Source organism: Choristoneura fumiferana, chromosome 6 (genome assembly GCF_025370935.1).
Source record: "Choristoneura fumiferana chromosome 6, NRCan_CFum_1, whole genome shotgun sequence".
NCBI lineage: Eukaryota > Metazoa > Arthropoda > Insecta > Lepidoptera > Tortricidae > Choristoneura > Choristoneura fumiferana.
In genome coordinates, this window is record NC_133477.1 from 3,009,032 (window position 1) to 3,031,721 (window position 22,690).

The 22,690-nt window shown below is 38.7% G+C and overlaps 1 protein-coding gene across 2 annotated transcripts in view; it reads right to left on the reverse strand.

Moving 5' to 3' along the window:
- The window catches only part of LOC141428829 (uncharacterized), a 54,521-nt gene that overhangs the window by 23,279 nt on the left and 8,552 nt on the right, over positions 1 to 22,690 (reverse strand). Inside the window, exon 1 of one of the 2 annotated variants that reach the window (XM_074088854.1) lies at positions 1,128 to 1,277. The exons of the other annotated variant lie outside the window; for it this stretch is intronic. The gene's annotated coding sequence lies outside the window, so the exon portion shown is untranslated. Of the gene's footprint in view, positions 1 to 1,127; positions 1,278 to 22,690 lie in introns of those variants that run through there. 2 annotated transcript variants of the gene reach the window in all.

The following is a 22,690-nucleotide window of genomic DNA, read 5'->3' on the forward strand; positions in this document are numbered from 1 at the left end:
TAACTGATGACTATAGATCCACAACACTAACATCTCGCTTCTCCGTGATAGTTCCATTCAAAACTAACTCGTAATACCTCGTGTTAAGGTTGGTGTGACATCTCACAATCAGAGTGACACCAAGTGGTCTAGGATTGAGGGCATCGTCCGGTATTTAGTCCACTAGGGTTTTATCGAGTTTGAGTTGATCGTTTTAATTATTATACGATTATGATCGACGATTGGCGGTTGTGTAGGAAAAACTGGCCAAGTGTGAGTAGGACTCGCGCACCGAGGGTTCCGAAAGAAAATTAGGTTCTATCGATATCCAGTGTTGGTAAAGCCCTAAGCAAAATAAAGGGTCTTGACAGGTAAAAAACAAAGTGATCCTATAAGAATTTCGTTTTACCTTTCCCGTTGTCCGTGAGAACTTCATTTCATAACACTACTTATGTAACCTGTGTAATGTGTCGCTGCTGTTATAAATAAATCATTTTCTTTATTTTTCCTTTTTTTTCTTTTCATAACTTATGTATTTTATTCCAACATATGTAATGTGTCACTGTTGTTATAAATATATTGTTTTCTTTCTTTTCTTTCATAATTAGTCCTCCTCATCGGTTACACACTATTCTATTATTATTTGCAGGTGGTAGTGGTAGGACCTTGTGCAAGCTCCGCCCGGATTGCTACCACCATCTTGCTCGCTAATCCTGCCGTGAAGCAGCAGTGCTTGCACTGTTGTGTTGCGGCGTGGAGAGTAAGACAGGCGGTGAAAGTCCTGGCACGTGAGGGATCTTAGGCCTCTAGGTTGGCAACGCGTCTGCAATACTCCTGGTGTTGCAGATGTTTATGGGCGGTGGTGATCTCTTACCATCAGGAGACCCGCTTGCTCGTTTGCCATCCAGTCGAATAAAAAAAATATCTATAGATGACATCTATTATGGTCTCTGATATGGCTGGCTAGGCCAAATTTAATTTTAAATACTCTGCTACACGTGTGACACTACACTTGCCCAGCTACCTATGCTTTTTTTTCATCCCAGTCTATATACATCCCAATGCTAGGCACAGACCTCCTCTTAGAATGGGAAGGCTTGGGCCATAGTTCCCTTACCTATGCTTCCCTATGCTTAATTACTTCTTACCTCTAACACGCAGCTTGGAACTTTACAACCAACGCACACGGTCGCAATTTTCAAATTTCCAATATCGTTCCACTTATGCAATTGACAGAAAACAACACTAGGGCATAAAGGTCTACGATTCCCCCCGAGGGTTAACAATCACACTTTCCACGCGCGACTGATATGAAACGGCAAGACTTCCGCTTATATTAATACAGAAGCTGTGAACGAGTAACGGGCTCCGACCACATCCGGGTTCATTCTCGTCAAAAACACCGCTAACTGGACTCCTAGTGCGAAATAATATATACAGGTTAATTTTGGCGTATTTATAATTAATAACACAACCGGAACTTGATCAGGACGTAACAACTTTCCTGTCCAAGGGTTATACATAATATGACTCATACAAGGATTTCGGAACAAGATCAATATTCTTCTACGACTCATTTATGAAGGAAATTTTCTAAAATGTTTAGGGTTTCTTACCCGACGGGTGTAAAATAGAAAATAAATATATTTGAAAAAAGAAATTACGTCTGGCCAATCCGATTCAAAACTTAGCAGTCGTGATTTATGATATTGCAATAGACGCTGAAGCCGTGGTGGCCTAGTGAAGCCGTGGTGGCCTAGTGGTTTGACCTATCGCCTCTCAAGCAGAGGGTCGTGGGTTCGAACCCCGGCTCGCACCTCTGAGTTTTTCGAAATTCATGTGCGGAATTACATTTGAAATTTACCACGAGCTTTGCGGTGAAGGAAAACATCGTGAGGAAACCTGCACAAACCTGCGAAGAGATTCAATGGTTCGTGCGAAGTTCCCAATCCGCACTGGGCCGCGTGGGAACTATGCCCAAGCCCTTGTTCTGAGAGGAGGCCTGTGCCCAGCAGTGGGACGTATATAGGCTGGGATGATGATGATGAATAGACGCTACCACCACTATAATAAGGGTAGGTAAGGTACACGGGCCATAAATGTGTTCGAAGAGGTTGATTAGGAGCGTACTCGTTTTCGTCAGCATATATAGGAAAACTTATACGTTTTCAAATATATTAGAAAATTAGCCGTTACCCGCGACTTCGTCCACTTAGAATTCGGTTTTCACTATCCCGCGGGAAGTATTCAATTTTTCAGGATAAAAACTATCCTATGTCATTCCCCGGTATGCAAACTATCTGTATACCGAATTTCATCTAAATCGGTTCAGCGGTTTATGCGTGATGAAGTAAAAAACAAATAAACAAACAAACAGACTTACAAACTTTCGCATTTATTATATTAGTGGGATTTGCCCTATTCCTTTAAACATCTAGCGTATAGCTTGCGTTTCATCCAATCCAGACATTCATCAGCAAGGAGCGTAACTTTGGTGCGGGTGACATCATTATATCGTGAAGTCACATAAAGGATGTTTTTAAAACAAAATTACAACACTGCAATGATTCTTAATAATTTTAGTGGTGATGGAAATTTAAAATACGACGTGAATAAAATATTTTACTTGGTAATCTAATTGTAACAAAAAAAAAATTCCTCGAGTAAATGAAACAACACAACAAATGTTTCGTAGGATGATAAAGTATGCAGAACGCTTAAGACTGCAACACAATAAATCGCATTCTCGCTTTTATTTACATAAATAAATTTCACATGTACTAAAAAGGGCAATATAACTCTCGAATCTCCCGCAAGTTACAAATTGGCGTTGTACTGGTCATAATCCTCATAACCGAACCTGGAGCAAAATATTGTTGAAAGTCGAAACCTTTCTTCATGTAAATCAATTTTTTTTGAACGGCAGTGACTTTAAAAATAGTTCTTTGCGTAAAACTTTTGGCAATTTTCCTAATCCCAAAACCATCCATGTAAATTTACTACGTTCTATCTGACATTGATTATATCAGTAAACTAAAGAGGTCTGGATAAAAACACTCTGTATTTAGCTTGACATCATAAATGAAATCAAAGTTACGCTCACTCACTCACTCACTGACATTCACTCAAACAAAAGTTATTACGAATTAAAAAACGCGTCATTGTTTTTAATGGAACGGAGCTGAAAAATGTGCGTGAAGTACCCATGATAGATAAGTACCTTTTTTTAAAAAATGGTGCGCGTGCAGCGCCGAGGCGAATCGCTATTATATTATAAACCTGCAACTATTACGGTCTTTCTATTCTATTCTAATATCCAGTTGAGACTTAACCCGCTCGGGGCGTGACAGTGGGCGGGCTGCACCTTTGTTCCGATATTCTGAACTAATCCGATAAGAGCTAGGCTATATCTTCAGGCTAGATTTGGGTAAGCTATCTGCGAACAATACTCCCATGTAGTGACTGAACATCCACTGTAATACGCTTAGATGCATGCGACTTTGAGTGAGAAAGGGAGCAGGAGGCTGACCCATCGACGCTTGAATCGACATATGCATGCAGAATACAGAATAACATAGTTTATGAAATTTGCTTGATATTACACAAATGCGTAAATCATCGTGACTCTCATGACCCTCGCCAGAAAAAGAGGATTCTGGAAAGAGAAAGAGGAGGTCTTCATCCAAATGGGATCCACATCACAGGAAGATAACTAACCCTAACCCTAGCACCCACCCTAAACTAAAATAGTACTTGAATTGTAAAATATTTGATGTGGAAATAAAAAGCTTATTATTATTATTATTAAATCTTGAAGTTTGGTCCGAAGCAACTTTTTAGTTACATCATATAATAAAAATATTTATACGGAACCCTCGGTGCGCGAGTCTGACTCGCTCTTGGCCGGTTTTTTTATTATATGTAAGGGGGTGGTTAAGGAACTATAGATCAAAGGAAAAATCTTCCTCCAATAGAAATCTACACTGTCCCTGGTTAATACAATGGTGCCTACTTTTTATACCGGGAAAATGCAAATTTCCCGCAGACAGTCATGCAGGCAACAGTTAATAATAAATAAGTTAACTGAATCCCTCGCGCATAAACTCGCAAGTTCCGTTAGTTTAATCCGTACTTATAATATTATAAATGCGAAAGTGTGTGTGTTTGTACGTTTGTTCGGCTTTCACGCCGAAACGGAGCGACGGATCGACGTGATTTTTGGCATAGAGATAGTTTATGGGTCCGAAAGTGACATAGGATACTTTTTATCCCGGAAAAATGCACAGTTCCCGAGGGAACAGAGCGCGATAAACGAATACCACGCGGGCGGAGGACTTGATTTTTCGCATAGAGATAGTTTATGAGCCAGAGAGTGACATAGGCTACTTTTATCCCGGAAAACTACACAGTTCCCGAGGGAACAGCGCACGATAACCGAAAACCACGCGAGCGAAGCCGCGAGCAAAAGATAGTATAGTACTATTTGTTGATTGTCTACAGGGCTGCTTATATTTTGTGTCTGAACGCCACAATTTGAATAATAATGATGTAATGGCATTAATGGGCAAGCTTTGATTTGCATAGTTTCTAATTCCCTTAGACCCCTACAAATATCAGAACAATGAGCTCATCGAGCAACAGCGGAATTAGACTTCATCCTAGCCTTTATACGTCCCACTACTGGGCACAGGCCTCCTCTCAGAATGAGAGTGCTTGGGCAGTAGTTCCCACGCGGGCACAGTGCGGATTGGGAACTTCACACACACCATTGAATTGCTTCGCAGGTTTGTGCAGGTTTCCTCACGATGTTTTCCTTCACCTTAAAGCTCGTGGTAAATTTAAAATGTAATTCCGCACATGAATTTCGAAAAACTCAGAGGTGCGAGCCGGGGTTTGAACCCACGACCCTCTGCTTGAGAGGCCATAGGACAAACCACTCAGCCACCACGGCTTTTTCCACTAGAAATTAGACTTGCCCTATAAGAATTTCACTGAATTAAATTACAGTTTAATACAATATCAAAAGCAGCTCTGCCATCACACCACTTGTGACTTTCTTTCCACCCCCACCACCTCAATAGCTGGCAGTCTACTTTTTGCTATGCACGCTGATATTTTGGAATCAACTCCATAATAGATCCAATAATGGGTCCAATTTCCATAATAGATGGGGGTGATTGCTTTCTATCAGATTACTCGAGTAATCGTTTTTCCTCCATTAAAAAAAAACTATTCAATTTGATCGGTTCTTTCTACCCATGACAGTGATTCATGAAACTGCATCGAAATATCGGGAGCTCATTAAAGATAATGACGCACTATGTATATAAACAATTATTTTCCATCTCTCATACTCGGAAAGTGAGGCATGATATCTAATAACAGGGAGGAAAACTATACTTTCTTCCCATGGGTAGAAATAAATAAAAAAATAAAAAGGCATTGGATGTCAATGGAACACGGCTATATACGGCATATACCTGGTACAATTATTGTTTTTTTTTTCTTAATTAGTCATATTACAAATTTTTTAATGTTAGTTAAATATTATTAAATTATTTTCATTAGGTACTTTCTCATAGCAGAATTATGAAACAAAAAAGGTGAAAATTCTCAAGAAAAAAAAAACAATCGGTAGATAAAACAACGGTTTATGTCCACACAGCCTAACTCCGTACAGCTTAACTCCTGGGTTCAATTGGGTAACTTATTAATTTTACAAACTAAATTGACTAAAATTACTATTTTATTATCTACTGCTTGTCTATCACTCTATTGAACATTTTAAATTGTGTTAAAATAATGCCTAGCAATAAAATCAATTGTTATCCTTTTTTTTAAACGACCACATTGACCTTCGACTTCGACCTATGCTTATAAAAATGTGACATTGTCTTTTATGAATTGTATTTTTTTTTCTATTCATTTTAGTTTTTTTTATTCAATACATTTTTTCTCATATACTTACATACATATATTTTTTACTTTTCTTGTAGTCGAAATGAAAAGTAGAGTGTTTAACTCGGGAAAAACACCAATATCACACTCGAAATATTGGTACATATTAGCTGTGCTCGGGTGCCAAGTTATCTCGTGTGATATTAGTTCTTTTCCTCCCTTGTTGTACAATCTACTATCGATCACCCACTACCTTACGATAGCATCGTCTATACAACAAATGTGTCCATGCAGCTCCACCTCCACGCTATAAGAACACAAACACAACACGCAATCGCTATCGCCACCACAACACTGCGCTGTTGTGTTTTGAATGAGTTTGGCGCGTCTTTTTTGTTTGCTTGATAAAAGAAATATGTGTCGAATATTTTCCGACTTTTTTTTATGGATGACTAGAGATGGACGACCTCTATCCCACTAATATTATAAATGCGAAAGTTTGTATGTTTGTTTGTTACTTCATCGCGTCAAAACCGCTGAAGCGATTTAGATGAAATTCGGTACACAGATAGTTTGAGTTGCGAGGGAGGACATAGGATAGTTTGTATCCCGGGAAATGGAATAGTTCCCACGGGATAGTGATAAAAGAATTCTACGCGGACGGAGTCGCGGATAACAGGCTAGTCTAGGCGTTTTCAATCTTTTCGTTTTAACGGCACACCAGTAAAAAATAGCCAAGTGCGAGTCGGACTGGGTTCCGTAGAGTATACCCATAATTTGTATAATATAACGGACAGCGGATGCTTATTAATAGGGTCACGTTGACACCTTTTGTACGAATCGCATACACTTCGCGGCGATCGCGGCACACCGTTTGAAAACCTCTGGGCTAGTCTAACCTATAACAGAAATATGTAGAGATGTTCTTTTCTAAAGTCAGTTTATATTAATCCGAGTTGGAGAACCGAAGATACTTCAAAGTGGAAATCTATTACTTAAGGGAGACTGCACGCGACACGGGACTATATCGAATTCAATCTCGATCCCATGGCCCTATACTACGAATTGCAAAATTCGAACTTCGTATCTTGCCGTCCCGCTGACGCTTATGCTATTTAATACGAGAGTGAGAGAGACGGTACGATACGAGCTTTGATTTTAGAATTTCGCAATAGCCCCCCAGTTTTGCAACACGCGCTAACTTCGACAGTCGAGACGTGATAGTACTAGAAGCTAATAGATTTTACCCGACTTCAAAAAAGGAGTTTCTGTGCCTCTAAAGGATAATGGGACCCTTAGGGTGATGCCAGACGAGAATCATTTTTTGAGCTGTGAGTAGAGCTGTGAGTGCTGCATTCGGTTTTATACAAAAATTCCAGTTTGTGCCACACGGCGACTCAAAATGAGTTGAATCATTCATTATGAGGTGCCGTGTGGCACAAACTGGAATAAAACCGAATACAGCAGAAATTACGCGACCGAAAATACGCGACTCACAGCTGAAAAAATGACGCTCGTCTGGCTTCACTCTTATAGGACTCTGTTGTCCGTCTGTCCGTTGTCAACACCCGTTTCCTCAGGAACGCGTGGAGACAAGCTGAATATTAAATACTTACGCAGATCTGTTAACCTTAAGTAGTGAAAAAATCAAACTTCGAAGTCAATGTATTCAAAAGCTACAATCATTAAAAAAGTGGTTCCATAGATACCTACTTATGAATTTGCGAACAGTGCACACTTGGCCGGTTTTTTTATGAGCAACGGGGTAAATATTCGAGCGTTTTAACCGCTCGGTTAAACGTCATTACCATCCCACGTTCATTAGCACAACGGAAGGGCAAATCGCAACAATTTTGATCACGCTAGATATAGCGGTATTGTCTTTAAAGGAAGCCGTGGTGGCGTAATGGTTGACCTATCGCCTCTCAAGCAAGGGTCGTGGGTTCAACCCGGCAAGCACCTCTGAGTTTTTCGAAATTCATGTGTGAAATTACATTTGAAATTTACCACGAGCTTTGCGGTGAAGGAAAACATCGTGAGGAAACCTGCACAAACCAGCGAAGCAATTCAATGGTACTTGTGAAGTTCCAATCCGCACTGGGCCGCGTGGGAACTATGGCCCCTTGTTCTGAGAGGAGGCCTGTGCCCAGCAGTGGGACGTATATAGGCTGGGATAATTGTCTTTAAAACATAAAAAAATAACTCTGATCTGTTTTGATAATATTGTCGAAACGGTAATGACGAAAAAAAAAACGCTGCAAAACCGCTGAATATTTACCCAACGACAGTTTTCCTTCGCCGATTTGTTTTTTATCTAAAGGAAATGCTACCATGAATCCACTTAATTTAGTCCTGAGGCCGTTTCGACGTTTCTGATGCTCGCGACCGCAATCAAATGACAGATTTCGCATACAAAAACTGTCATTTGATTGCGATCGCGAGGGTCAGAAACATTAGGCAATAGGGCCTCTGGTCATATCTGAATAAAAAAAAAACTTTCGAAGGAATACCCCGTGTAGTTTCACTCATACGGGATTGTAAGAGTTTGACCACAAACCAGAGGAACCATCCTCAAACTAAGTAGGTAGGTATAACTATTTGTAACATCCTGGCTGGACTTGCCGTGTGGGCTAGGCAAGTTCTTGTCCCTCCTGCCCCACGTCCACTTGATTCTGTGTGCCAATTCTTGTTTCTATGTTGTGGCTATGAAATATTGTAGGCATTAGCTTTATATCAACCAAGAGTTTGGTAAGCAGAGTGGTAGTAGCATAGAATTTTGATCAGAGCACAATCGTAAAAGATAAAATAGTAATACATCTAAAAATAAAAGGGAACACAGACAATGCCGAGCATCGAACAGAAAGAAAGAATAACATTTACACACACACAAACATCACGCCTGTATTCCCAAACGGGGTAGGCAGAGCACACAAAACGTTACCGCTTCGGAGCCACTTTTAGCAATTTAAGGTTTTAAATTTGACAAAAACGGTACAAATAGTGACAGATTGCCAGCCTGTCGTCTAAGGTATACCTTAACCTATATCCTCAGTCGCCTCTTACGACATCCACGGAAGAAATGGAGAGGTGTTATTCTAACCCGACACCACACGGGTAAAAACTCTTATCCGTAATATTTTATAAATTTTAAAAAGACTGAGATAGAAATAGAGGCAATTTGTCATGAAATGATCCCAACTCAGCATGTGTTTCAAAATTCGAAATAAAAATTTTATAACAAAAAATTTAACCGACTACAAAAAACCATGAAAATAATTTTCTACCAGTCTGAAGTTGGTGCGAGCCAGCAGGAGTGGATCATTACGCACTACATATTGGGCTTCAATCACTCCTGCTAGCTCACTTCAGACTGGTAGAAAATTATTTTCATGGTTTTTTGTAGTCGGTTAAATTTTTTGTTATACATTTATTTTCACGCTTTTTAGTGCAAATAATCTAAGATACAATAGTTTAATGTCAACTGCTCTTCATCTTTACAAAAGATTGCTTTATCCGATGCAGAGACTTTCATTATTGAGGAGTCCTGGTGCTTCACCACCCGTTCCATTTCACCAATTATGCATTAGGTACGAGGAGCATAAATTGCTTACAACTGTGTTAAAGTAATTGAAATTCAACCCGTGAAATACTTGTCATTGAGTAGTTACTCCGATGGTCAACTGTGGTCTTCATCATCAGTTCCACTTCACCAAATGATGGTTTTCAAACGCAAATGCACGAGTTACTACTAAATAATTATATTAAAATTACCATAGGTGTCCCTACAACATTTGAAGAGTTCCCTCGATTTCCTTAAGATCCAATCATCAGATCCTGATTAAGTGTTTATGGGATCAAAATGAAAGCATTCCTAGACGAACGCAAAAGAAAAATTCAAATCGGTTCATAAATGACGGAGTTCTGTGGTAACAAACATAAAAAAATACAACCGAATTGATAACCTCCTCCTTTTTTGATGTCAGTTATAAATACTTCTTCTCCAGTCTTTAAGAAATATAGTTATCTACTCGTATTTACGTATGTTTATCCATTGCCTCGTACTTACTCATAACATAAGCATCGCTTACTTTGGGACTACCTACATATTACGTTTTAAAATTGTACCATAATTATTGTTCATTTGTTTTGGTGCGTAATGAAGGATATATTAACAATTGATATAATGCAACAATTGGTATAATTTTCATTTGATATAATGCAATTTATCTTAAAAACCAAACTTATTTCTATGGTTATTAATTTGATTTGATGTACTTTGGGTTAGGTTAGGTTAGGTTTATTTTATAAAATCATTACACACCCCATTTATTTATTTATCAAAAAAATAAACTTAACAGCCCCCGTGTCACACATGACAGAATCAGAATTAGTGTTAAAATATTCGTCATAGAACGTAGGTATGTGAAGACCATGATGTAGAGATACATAATTTTTGATATTCCTAAGGCTTGAATCCGCTAGTAAATTATTGTTTCCGAACTTAACTCAGCGGCACAAAATTTGGCTCAAGTTGCTCGCTCACTCTACATACAAAGTTAAAGTTAAGTTAAAGTTAGTGTATACATTTGAGGGCCAGATTTTTTGCCGTTCAGTATAGTTTTTAAGTTTTCTTACGAATGTCTTTCCGAAGTGAAGAGATTTGAAATTATATCTACTAAGTTGACCGCGAAGTATATCTGTAAAACAGCTAACTCTGTGGCCAGACCATAGAGTGCATCGACCGCCCACGGCAGCACATCCGGTCTATGTGACCTACACTCCAATCGTTGTACTTGCCTCTAACATTTTGGTATATAGATAACTTATCGACACCTCCTACGTATACTGGTACAAGTGCATAATCATAATTTACAGGAGAGCTGTTCAAAGGTTCCAAAACCTGTAACTTTCTCATTTGATGATATAACTTTTCAAAATTTTGCATTGGTTCTAAAGAAAATATTTGCTTTCTACCTGTATTCATGGAATTTCGAATTTTTTAATAGTTTTTGAGAAAATTGCAGATACACTACTATACGCGTATTTTACATCTTGTAGTGTTGCGGTATACTGAGCTAATTACCACTTGCTCCAGTATACGGCGTAATGCGTAGATTACTGATCTAACGATATTTTTATATTGTATATGAATTTTTAGATGAAATACTTATATGGCTTGCAATGAACAATAAAACAGATGCTTTTTACCTTCGTCTATTGATTTATAAACGTTTTTATCACTTGCATCAATATACGCTAACATTAGCATGCCACTTGTACCAATATACCGCTAGTAATGTTTTAAACGTGCTATACAAAATACAGAAATATACCTTCATAAAAAACCTCACTTGAAATATTGTATTGTATATTATGGTTTTATTAAGAAAAGTAATTGTATTAAGTGCTTTAAATTAATGAAAGCACATTCAATGGATTCGTATTCCCGTTCAAATGTGTACTCGTATTTTATTGTGAAAGGTTCCTCGTGTGATACATATATCGCATCGCACCCATTTGTATCCACATAACGGTTTAGCTTTTTGTGCCTCTTCAGGGTTCCGTACCCAAAGGGTATAAACGGAAACCCTACTACTATATACTACTTCGCTGTCCGTCCGTCTGTCACAAGGCTGTATCTCATGAACCATGATAGTTAGACAGTTTAAATTTTCACAGATTATGTATAACTGTAGTCGATATTATATATATGCTAATCCTAATGAACCCTTCGTGCGCGAGTCTGATTGGCACTTTGCTTAAGACAAGCTTTGACATGAAATATTGAGTCAAAGTCAAAATATCTTTATTCAATTTAGATTGTAACAAGCACTTATGAATGTCAAAAAACTTACCACCGGTTCGTAAAAACCTCTGTTGAGAAGAGTGGCAATAAACCTCAGCAAGGTATATTTTGTAAACAGATTTACAATCATATTTTAGTGATATCTATACATCACAAGTATTTAACACAACTACATATTTAAAACAGTTCTCAATTCGCTATTTGGAGTAAGCACTCGCCAATGCGGATCGAAATTATTTCCAAACTTCCCTATCCATGATATAATCATTAATTTTAATAATACGCCTTATATATTAATGTCTTCTTGACAATAGATTTAAATTTTGTGTCTGTTTCTGAGTCTTGGGAAACTTCTATAACTTCATACGGTTTACCCGTTTTCGCCATATGCATAGCCAGGTACCATTTCTTAGGTGTGTATAAAAAATGTGTTTCGGGTGTTATTAAAAACCTGTACTATACTTTAAACCACATTAGGGCTACTAATTACTAATATGATGCAAGTAGAAAAATACTGTGATTCGAAAAAAAAAGTTTTGTATGGAAGTGGAGTCGCAAGAAGACTTTCTAATTTCGATGTTTTCCCACTTATATCGTATTAGTAATCAGTAGCCCTAATATGGGTTACAGTATAGTACAGGATTTTTTTTATCAACCTGTGTTTAATTTCAATATACCTATATTGAAATTTACTGTTCTCATTTTATTAAAGCATGCATGCCTTCGCCTTCTTTTTGGGGATGCTCAACTACCAGAATTCAATGTAATACTGCAATGTTATATTTCTAGCACGCGTACATGTAGGTATAGCCGAGGAAACTGAATCACGTACTGGTACTGGGGTGGAACCGTTGTACTACCAATGTTATGTTGACATCCCATACATTTGCCAAAGAAATCATAGCGAAATAGATCACGAAAAGGTTTCACATTGGATTTAGTTTCCATGACTGTCTATGAGAAATACGGCTATTGTTTCGCAATTTTCAGACCAAAACATGTATTTTTATATAATTACTATCAAATTATGTGCTCGTAGAACAGTTTAAACGGTCCGCACGCAGCGACGGCTAGCGCGTACACTGAGGCAACTGCCAGTTACACTCGACTTCCCCGGCCCCGTGACAATATCGGTGCCGCGTATAGTGGTGCATGTCGGTTGCCTCAGTATACGTTGCACCGATTAGCAAAACGGTGTTAGATGCATTCATATACGTCACTTTATTTCCAAAACTAATAGGAATATCCGTGCAAATTTTTGTGGTAGGTAAATAAGGAAATATTAATCACAAAATTGCAAAAAACTAAAAATCACAAATTTGTCACTTGTACCAGTATACGTAGGAGGTATCGTTATGATTTGTAGGTGTTTCCCCTTCCGGTTAAAAATTTTTGATCAAATGAGATTCAGGGTAAACACTCTTAGAGCGTTTTCAGATTATCCGATCCGATATCGGTATCGGACGTCGATACGATATCGGGGCAAGTAAAATGTATGTAATATGTATATACCTGTTTCTCATATTGTCCGACCCGATATCGCTAATATTATTCCTTTTGGGGACTGACTGAGCCTTAAATCCTTTAGTGCATTTACATAACGAATACATGCTTTTAATAAAAAAAAAACATAACTGCATTAAAAAAAACTAAGATTTACCTTTATGTTAACGTGTTCTTCGTATTAGAATTTTTGGCAAAATAAAATTCATGTTAGATTTAACTTTTTTATTTAAATCGAAGACCAAATGTTTTCCTGAGAGAGACGAAATTTTATCCTGAACAATAATCCTATCGTAAATAAAATCGCGTAATTAAATTGCTAGTGCTTATTTTTTATATAACCTGGTTTGTCAATTACCGCGTGAGTAAGCTTGAGGAAAAATTTGAATGCAGTTTAGTTTATTTTTTTCAACAAAAAATCCTTTTACTTTAAACTTTACTTCATCATCATCATCCCAGCCTATATACGTCCCACTGCTGGGCACAGGCCTCCTCTCAGAACAAGAGGGCTTGGGCCATAGTTCCCACGCGGGCCCAGTGCGGATTGGGAACTTCACACGCACCATTGAATTGCTTCGCAGATTTGTGCAGGTTTCCTCACGATGTTTTTCTTCACCGCAAAGCTCGTGGTAAATTTCAAATGTAATTCCGCACATGAATTTCGAAAAACTCAGAGGTGCGAGCCGGGGTTTGAACCCACGACCGTCTGCTTGAGGGGCGATAGGTCAAACCACTAGGCCACCACGGCTTTTTTTTTAAACTAAAACTTTACACTTACTTAACTAAAGTATTTGACGGAGTTTCCCTCCAATTTTGTTCCACCGTATATGGATTGCGTGGAAACTACGGCCCAAGCCCTTTTATCTTTAGAGGAGGCCTGTGCCCAGCAGTGGGACCTATATAGGTAGTCTTTTATAGTAGGACTGATAATATTGAATCGGCAATTTTCACAATATTTTTTTTTTAACAACATGTTTGTGTCACATCTTATATCATTAAACAGTGCTTGGCTTGGAGTTACAAATTATTCGACCCCGTTGGCTGTCACAAAAAATTGCTACAATTTGTAACGCCATCTATGAACGCTGCTTAATGATCTGCAACGGGATCTGATACGAATGCGGGAAAATTTTGATGCTCATTTAAAAATGGGGAGGTTGATGCGTCACGTAACCTTTTTGCTCCAGTCAACCGGGACAGGCATAATAGCGTCACTTCGTTTAAGCAATCAAATTATGATTGTTTTTTTTTTTGGAATCTTTTTGTATTTTTTATTTCAATTCCAAATTTTTGTTACTTTTACGGTCATCCCGTAAAACCCATAATAAAAAATACAAAAAGATTCCAAAAAAAAACAATCTCAATATTTTCTATTTGTTTTTTGAGTATTTCTGTTATTTTTACTGTACCTAATTTTAAATGTTTACCAAATTTATATATTGTCTTCTCCTAACTAGGTTAGCTGGAAAAGATTCCTCATTAGAAATAAGTTCACCTTTGTACTACTTTCTGTGTACATGTGTACTTTTTGTGTACAATAAAGAATTTGCATATACTTATTTTATATCAAAATTTATTACGTTCATACAGTCACGATCAAATGTAAAGATATCTTCTTTAAAATTTACTACCTTGTCGCTGTCACTTCATGTTTAAACTTTTGTATAAAGTTGTCAGATGGAGATGGCATATACAGTGAACAAGGTACTAAAGGTGTAAAGATATCTTTGGCCTCGACTTTACAGAATTCATTAAAAAAAACACGCGACTAAACCATTTCCTACGCCAATATGATCATTAAACAATTGACTGTTTCATATTTAGCTTTCATTAAAAACTGAAATGAAAAGGCAATTTACTTCGTTTTATTATTCAGAAACCGTGACGTCAAATTAATGTATTTTAATTGTCGTATTTGTTCAAATATTTCCGCAGCAAGCGATTTCAATTTCGACATTGTGCTCGGCTCGATGGAATGGAAGAGAGAGAACTGGAAAACAATATTCCTATGTGACTTTTGTCACAGAAAACAGAGTTATGGCAGTACGAGTATTTTACTAAAATAAAACGGCCAAGTGGGCGTCGGACTCGTGCACCGTACCGTACAAATTTGTAGGTAGGTTATCTATCAATGAATGTCAGCAGAGCCCCTTTTCTAAGCAAAATAAAAGACGAATGTACCTACACATAAAAATCTAGATTTCCAGATTTTTCTTATTGATTATGCTACAATGGTAGTATACTACCGGTACCGGTGGTAATTTTTTAATTTTTTTGACATTCAGTGCTTGTTGTATCCTAAATTGAATAAAGATATTTTGACTGACTTTGAATCAAGCATTATTGCAGTAGCAACGACGATAGCCCTTTTGATAGACAAAATTAATTAATAGGGTTCGGTTGACGTGTTTTAGGTACAGAGGCTTTTCCGAACCGGTGGTAGATTTTTTTTGACATTCATAAGTGCTAGTTATAGCCTAAACTAATATATTTTGAGTTTGACTTTGGCTGAGACAGATTACCAAAAGGATTATTTATGATTAATATATCATTTTAAGTCTCAAATTTACTATAATATTAATAAATAATTTTGCACCGGAGCAAGAGGTAGGCCTAAAAGAAGGTGGCGGGACGATTTCGAGCGATTCCAGCCGGACTGGCAACATTTTGTCAAAGCCAGAGACGAGTGGAAGGAGAAAGGGGAGGCCTTTGCCCAGCTGTGGGACACTGTATAGCCTATTAAAAAAAAAGCTCACTACAGCTATTCTACAACAGTGTTGTGTTGATGTTGTAAAATGTGAATAATTCTAATTTTTTTATATTTATTCACTGACTTAGCTACTTAAATAGTCAGTAAGTCACAAATTACTCGCTAAGCGAGCTTTATTCTAGCAAAAGTAAGAAAAAAAATCGTACGTAGCATACTGTTTCAATTATGTGAACTATCATTATTTGGCTACAAAAAGACCAATGGATTGTCATCGTAAAGAATATCAGTTGTTTTTGGGCACTAGTGTTTTATTTATAGGTTTTGTTCGATAAAAATGTTTTTGGTGCGTTCCTGCGGGGCTACTACGAAACTCGAAAATCGAAGTTCGTATCGCACCGTCCCTTTCACTTTCGTATTAAATGGCATAAGCGTTAGCGGGATGGCAACATACGAAGTTCGAGTTTCGCATTTTGTAGTATAGGGACTGCGTTACTGGCTCGTTGATACGGCAACATAAATGAATAAAATCGACAAACATGAATAAAACTGGTTCTTATTCTGAAAGATAATGGTTTTTTTTTTTTTTTTTTTTTTTTTTTATAAAACGAGGGGGCAAACGAGCAGACGGGTCACCTGATGGAGAGCGATCACCGTCGCCCATGGATACCCGCAACACGAGGGGAATCACAGGTGCGTTGCCGACCCTTTAAGGAATTGATAGGCTCGTTTTTTAAAGATCCCTAAGTTGTAACGCTCCGGGAATGTTGCCGCTGTAAGCTGATTCCAGATCTTCGTCGTGCGAGGAAAGAAGTTTCGCTTAAAACGCACGGTACTAGACTGCTGTCGTAGTAACTAGATAGTAGGGTACTCAAGGAATCAGAAGATGAGGGTAGATCTATTGTTTTAATAAATCAGTTACTCTTGACAGGCCAGCCTGTGTGTATTATTTAAGATCGTCTCCTAAATACTACATGGTGTCAGGTGTGGCTGGTGTTATTTGTGGTTGTGTCAAAGTATTACATCAAGTGTAAAATCATGCCCGATCAAAGTGAGAAGGTAACTCCCGGCGGACCGGCGCCGGTCGCGGGGACGAGTTCGGCGTTGCACTTGCAACAACCGGCGGCCATGGCGGAAGACGGCAACTTGTCGTGCAATTGGCGAGAATGGAAATCGGCCTTTGACTATTATTTGATTGCGTCCAGTAAACAAAACGCACCATCATTCGAGAAGTGTGCATTATTTCTACACATTATCGGAAAATACGGTCGAGAAATTCTCGAAGAATTGGATGTCAGTGATTCGCTTAAAAGTAATTATGAGGAGTTAGTTAAAAAATTCGTTAAACATTGTGATCCCGCTCGCAATGTCAACTTTGAAAGACACGAATTTTTTGAGACGCACCAACGAGAGGATGGATTTGATAAATTTTTAAGCAACTTGAAAATTAAAAGTAAGTCTTGCGAGTTTGGCGAATTGCGTAATAGTTTGATTCTTACTCAAATAATTAGAGGGCTCAAGGACATGAGTATGCGAGAAAGATTGCTAGCGAAACAAGAATTGACATTGGACGAGGCGGTAAAGTGGTGTCGAGCGGCTGAGAGCGCCGGCCGACAGGCGGGGGCGTGCGGCGGCCGAACGGCTTCGCCGCCGGCGCGTGCGCTCGACCAGGTGGCCCGCGCGCCGCGAGCGCCGTGGGCGCCGCGGGGACGCAGTGCCGCGCGAGGAGCCCGGGGCGCCCGGCCCTTGCGCCGCGACCCGCGGCCCGATGACAACGCTTGTGCTAACTGCGGCCGCAGGCACGGCTCCGGAGGCAGGTGCTGGGCGCGCAATGTGCAGTGCTATAGGTGTGACAATGTAGGTCATTTCGCGAAGTTATGTAGGTCGAGGCCGATCGGCGAGGCTGTGGAGGACTTTGAAGAGGAGTATTATGGACGGGGCTGCGAAGAGAGTGAGTTATTTTTGAGTGATTTACATTTAGATGCATTAGACAACGACGGAGGCTGTGAGCCTTGGTATGAAACTGTAACTGTAGATAATGTGGGAATAAGGTTTAAGTTAGATAGCGGAGCAGATGCGTCTGTAATTTCATTGCGCGCGTTTAAAGAGGCGGGATTTCAAATGAGTGTGTTAAAGAACGATAAAATAGTGTTGCGTGAAATAAGTAAAGCGAAACTACCCGTTGTCGGATTTTTTGAACCTTTATTATCGTATAAAAGTCGCATAACAAAGCAAAAAGTTTATGTATTAAACGTGGCTTGCAATAATCTTTTAAGCTTAAATGCGTGTAAACAATTACATTTAATTAGTCGTATCTGTGAAATATCAGAAAAGCCATTTAAGTTTGATGAAACCTTGTTTGAGGGTATAGGTTGTTTACCTTCAATAACAAAATATCAATCGATGAAAGTGTATCGCCTACTGTAAATGCGTCTAGGAAAATACCAATTAAAATGCAACCTCGTTTGAAAGAGGAACTTGAAAACATGGAAAAGCTAAATATTATTGTTAAGGAAGAATTGCCCACTAACTGGGTTTCTAATATTGTTATAGTTGAGAAATAAAACAACCACTAATCTGCATAGTGCTACGGTCATTGTAAAAATGAAAAACATGTTCTCGAGGTTCGGAATACCAAGAGAATGGTGACCGATAACGCTACGCAGTTCACGTCGGCGGAATTTAAGGAATTTGCGAGTCAGTGGGAGTTCACTCATGACACCAGCTCGCCAGTATATCCCAGGTCTAACGGATTAGCAGAGAGAAATATCCAGACTGTTAAGAGATTGCTCAAGAAAGCTAGTGAAGACGGTACTGAATGGCAGTTAGCTTTACTGAATTTAAGGAACACGCCTATAACTGGGGAAAGTTATTCACCGGCACAGTTGTTAATGGGCAGGGCGTTAAATACTAGACTACCGGTGAGTCAGCAGCTGTTAGTGCCGCTTACACCTAAAGTGAGTCAGGTGAGACGTGAGAGAGTGGACAGAATCGATCGCATGAAAAGTCATTACGATAAGGGCACCCGATCATTACCTCCATTGCTGCCAGGAGAAGAAATTCGCGTACGTGATGGCTCGCTATGGATAAAAGCGCGTATACTGAAAGTTTTGGGTGGGCGAACATACTTGTTGAAAGTGCACAACGGTAGTATTATTAGACGTAATAGAAGTCATATCATGAAATTAGTCAACCATACTGGGTTTACCAGAAAGGATCTTAACCGATACGAACCACTATCCATGGACCAGGAACCAACCTATTCGGGGCAGCCTGGTTCATTGACAACGCCGCCCGCGGTCGAGTCCGCGCCCACGGAAGATCCCGTAGTGGTGCATGTGCCAACGGCGACACAGCGACCAATCGCGCCGTATGTGACTCGAAGCGGCCGCGTTGTACGTTTGCCAGATCGATTTTAACATGTACTTAGTCTGATTCTACTAGGCATTTCTATCAAATTTTAAAATGTATAAAATTAGGTTAAGTAAGTGGTCCATTTTTTTTATCTTTCTCGATATCGTAAATGTAATTTTTACTCTTATAAGATTATTTTGGAGAAATTCTCACAGCCTTGTTAGTTGTTATTTGGTGATGGGTAAATAGACGGGTAGATACTAGTATAAGAAAATAAAAGTGGCAACGTGTGCAACTGTTTGCTGTTTAGATATAATTCCTTAAATTTGTTTATATAATTAAAATAAGAAAAGGGAGATGTCGTAGTAACTAGATAGTAGGGTACTCAAGGAATCAGAAGATGAGGGTAGATCTATTGTTTTAATAAATCAGTTACTCTTGACAGGCCAGCCTGTGTGTATTATTTAAGATCGTCTCCTAAATACTACAACTGCCAATCATCAAGATGGTGAAGATGGAAAGACAGACGGTTCCTCGAAGTGCGGTAGTGGAATTTAGCCGCAGGCAGCAATGGTTTCAGCTTTGTGATAATTTACATCAGTGATTCCCAAAGTGGTCCAGGTGGACCCCCAGGGGTCCACGGGAGACTTGCTGGGGGTCTACGTAGGCGTGAACAAAAAATGGGGGTCCATAAGATGTTAATGGGGGTCCACGAAAATTTATCTGCTTTTGATAGTAAAGAGCAAAAATGTAAGCATAGTTTTTATAAGGGCCTACCTACATTGTTTTAAGTACCTAACTAAGCAGATAATATTTTAATAAGGCAAGCGACTGTTACTTGTCCAAATTTGCATATTCGATATTACGTAAAATTTCGTGTACATGTACAGACTTGCAAAGCGCTATCCACCTGACAATGCTTAATGCTTGTTCAGGACACAGCGTCACAATTTTTATGTTTGGCGACTTTAAGAATGTGGTAGAAATGTAGCAGCAGGGGGTCTACCGAAACCAGTAAAATTTTGAAAGTGGTCCACGAGAAAAATAAGTTTGGGAACTACTGATTTACATCAAAGGGCAAATTCAGTTAAGTGCGATTCGGATTCGTATGCTGAGCGTTTAGTACACATTTAAAAGCAAGAAAATAATACTGGGATAATGTTTCAGTTTTTCATCGGTTATTTATTTATTTAGCAAATCGAATAATGCATTTTTATATGTATTTTCCACCCGATTTTTAATAGATGTTGGACAAGGTCAGGTATGCACCTAACTCAACCAATTCTCCAAGAATCCATACAAATTCCTTCCACAAGTAAAGTACCGAATGAGTAATCCGATCCTGTGATTCATATTTCTCCACTGGCCATGAAAGTGAATTTATAAATCAGTCCAACGTGGCACTTAGTACTACATTCTCTCGATGACAAAGTAGCCGACCGTTTTTGCTCCTCTGTGAATAATAATAAGTTTTTGTCAAAATAAATTTAAACACATAGTTTTTGATGACAGTACTGGATTATTCCCTCCTCATTGGATCTACATACTTTGTAAATTTCAGGGCAAACCGAGTTAAAATAAAAGTAGACTGGCAAATTATGGTAATAAACGATTTTTTTTCCTTTACTGACGGTACTTGAGTTTCGCATTGTCTTTTCTGTAGGTACATGTATTTCGAGTAGCAAAATCTGTTAACATTGTTGCCTAGTTCTTCAGTTAGTTGCGTGTTAACAAGTAACAAAATCCCTAACCTACGATCGAAGTCGTACGTACTTAATTAATTAACTCGTCACAGCTTCAGGGATACAAGAAAAGCTGGTGCCGCGGAGGAAACGGCCGGATAAGTATAAGTAATTTGCAAAATACTAAGGTCTCGGTTAGACGTTGGTTCTTGCTTTGAGAGCTTGGGTCCGTGAGGCCCTGGCGCACATAGATTTATAAAAGATGCAACAGCGCCTACTCGACTCAACTGGAGACTGAAGGGCCGGCAGCTGTTTCTTTCAATCGCTATTCAACGAAGAAACGCTGCCAGCCTTTGGGCACAATGCCACCGAAGTCATTTCTAGATATAATTTAGTTTTAAGTTTTTTGCATAGTCTAATAATAGTTAGCGTTATTTAGAATACTGTATGTTCCATTGAAATGGTCTAGACACGCGGTTAGCGTATCAACCTAAGTTTAAGCTAACAGAACTGGCGAGCAGCACCGTGTGTAATTTTATAATAAATATTCATTAATAGACACCCGACAAGGTTTTTTGGACTTTTCTTAGTTGTTAAGTTATTTTATAATGTTACTGTTCAAAGTTTTTGCAGGGATTTTATTCGGACATGTCGTATAAGGAGGTTTAGAAGGCAGCTTTGAGTAGAAAGAAGTGGAGAACCATGCATCGGCTAACACCGAGAAGAGTGTAACTCTTAAATAAGAAGAAGACTCCAAGTACCAGCCAAGTACCTGTGTTCCGGCGCTCCAACTTCTGGCCAGAAGTCGTGGCGTTCCATTTCTATATGAAAGTGAAGTTAAAAAACTCTAAATATTTATGCATTTTTCATACACATTTTGAATTTTACAGTTGGATGTAACTGAAAACTTGCAATTTTTTATTGTTTATTAATTGGATACGTATGTAGTACAGTAAAAATCAGATGATAGGTAGGATACGTTACATTAAAATAAGATCGTACATGCTACCCATGTAGGGTGTATGTAAGATTGTTAAATAAATACCTTATATGCGGTGATTTTCTATCTATATAAAAAAACACATTTGTTTTGAGATCTGTCCTAAATAATACAGTACTCATTCATAGTGTATTAGTTCATTATTAGGTGTATTTACCTAGTTGTCTGTGAGTGCGGCGGCTGTAGGTCACACATGTAGGTCCGCTTTCTAGACCTAGACTTTCACTCTGGCTTTCCATACTACATCGATGTAGGTAGTAGGTATCTACTACCCAGTGATAATTAAAGAGTCTCTCGCTAAGAAATATCGCAATAACGTTTCAGCTTTATAGTTAGTATAGTTTATAGTAATATTATAGTCTTTACCCACGGTTTCGCTCATCATCATCGGCCCATCTTAGTCCACTGTTGGACCTAGACCTCTCTAATTGCTCGCCACTGAGCACGATCCTCGGCCAGTCTCATCCAGTTCTTGCTAGCTACCCTGCGAAGATCATCGCTCCACCCAGTCTGAGGGCGTCCCACGTCTCGCTTGCCGGTTTCGTTCGCGTAAAACAAATTGCAATTTCTGGAATTCACAAAATTTTCACAGCAATTCCCAAAAACTACGTCGTGGTCTCCATTTACGTCTTGAACGAACATCCCTGGAAATTTTATGTCTATTTTATGTTCATTTTATTGAAAACTACGGTGTAATTTTGGGATTTCTACGAGATTTTTTTGGAAAACCCCAGAATTTTAATTCTAATGCCAGATCTAGT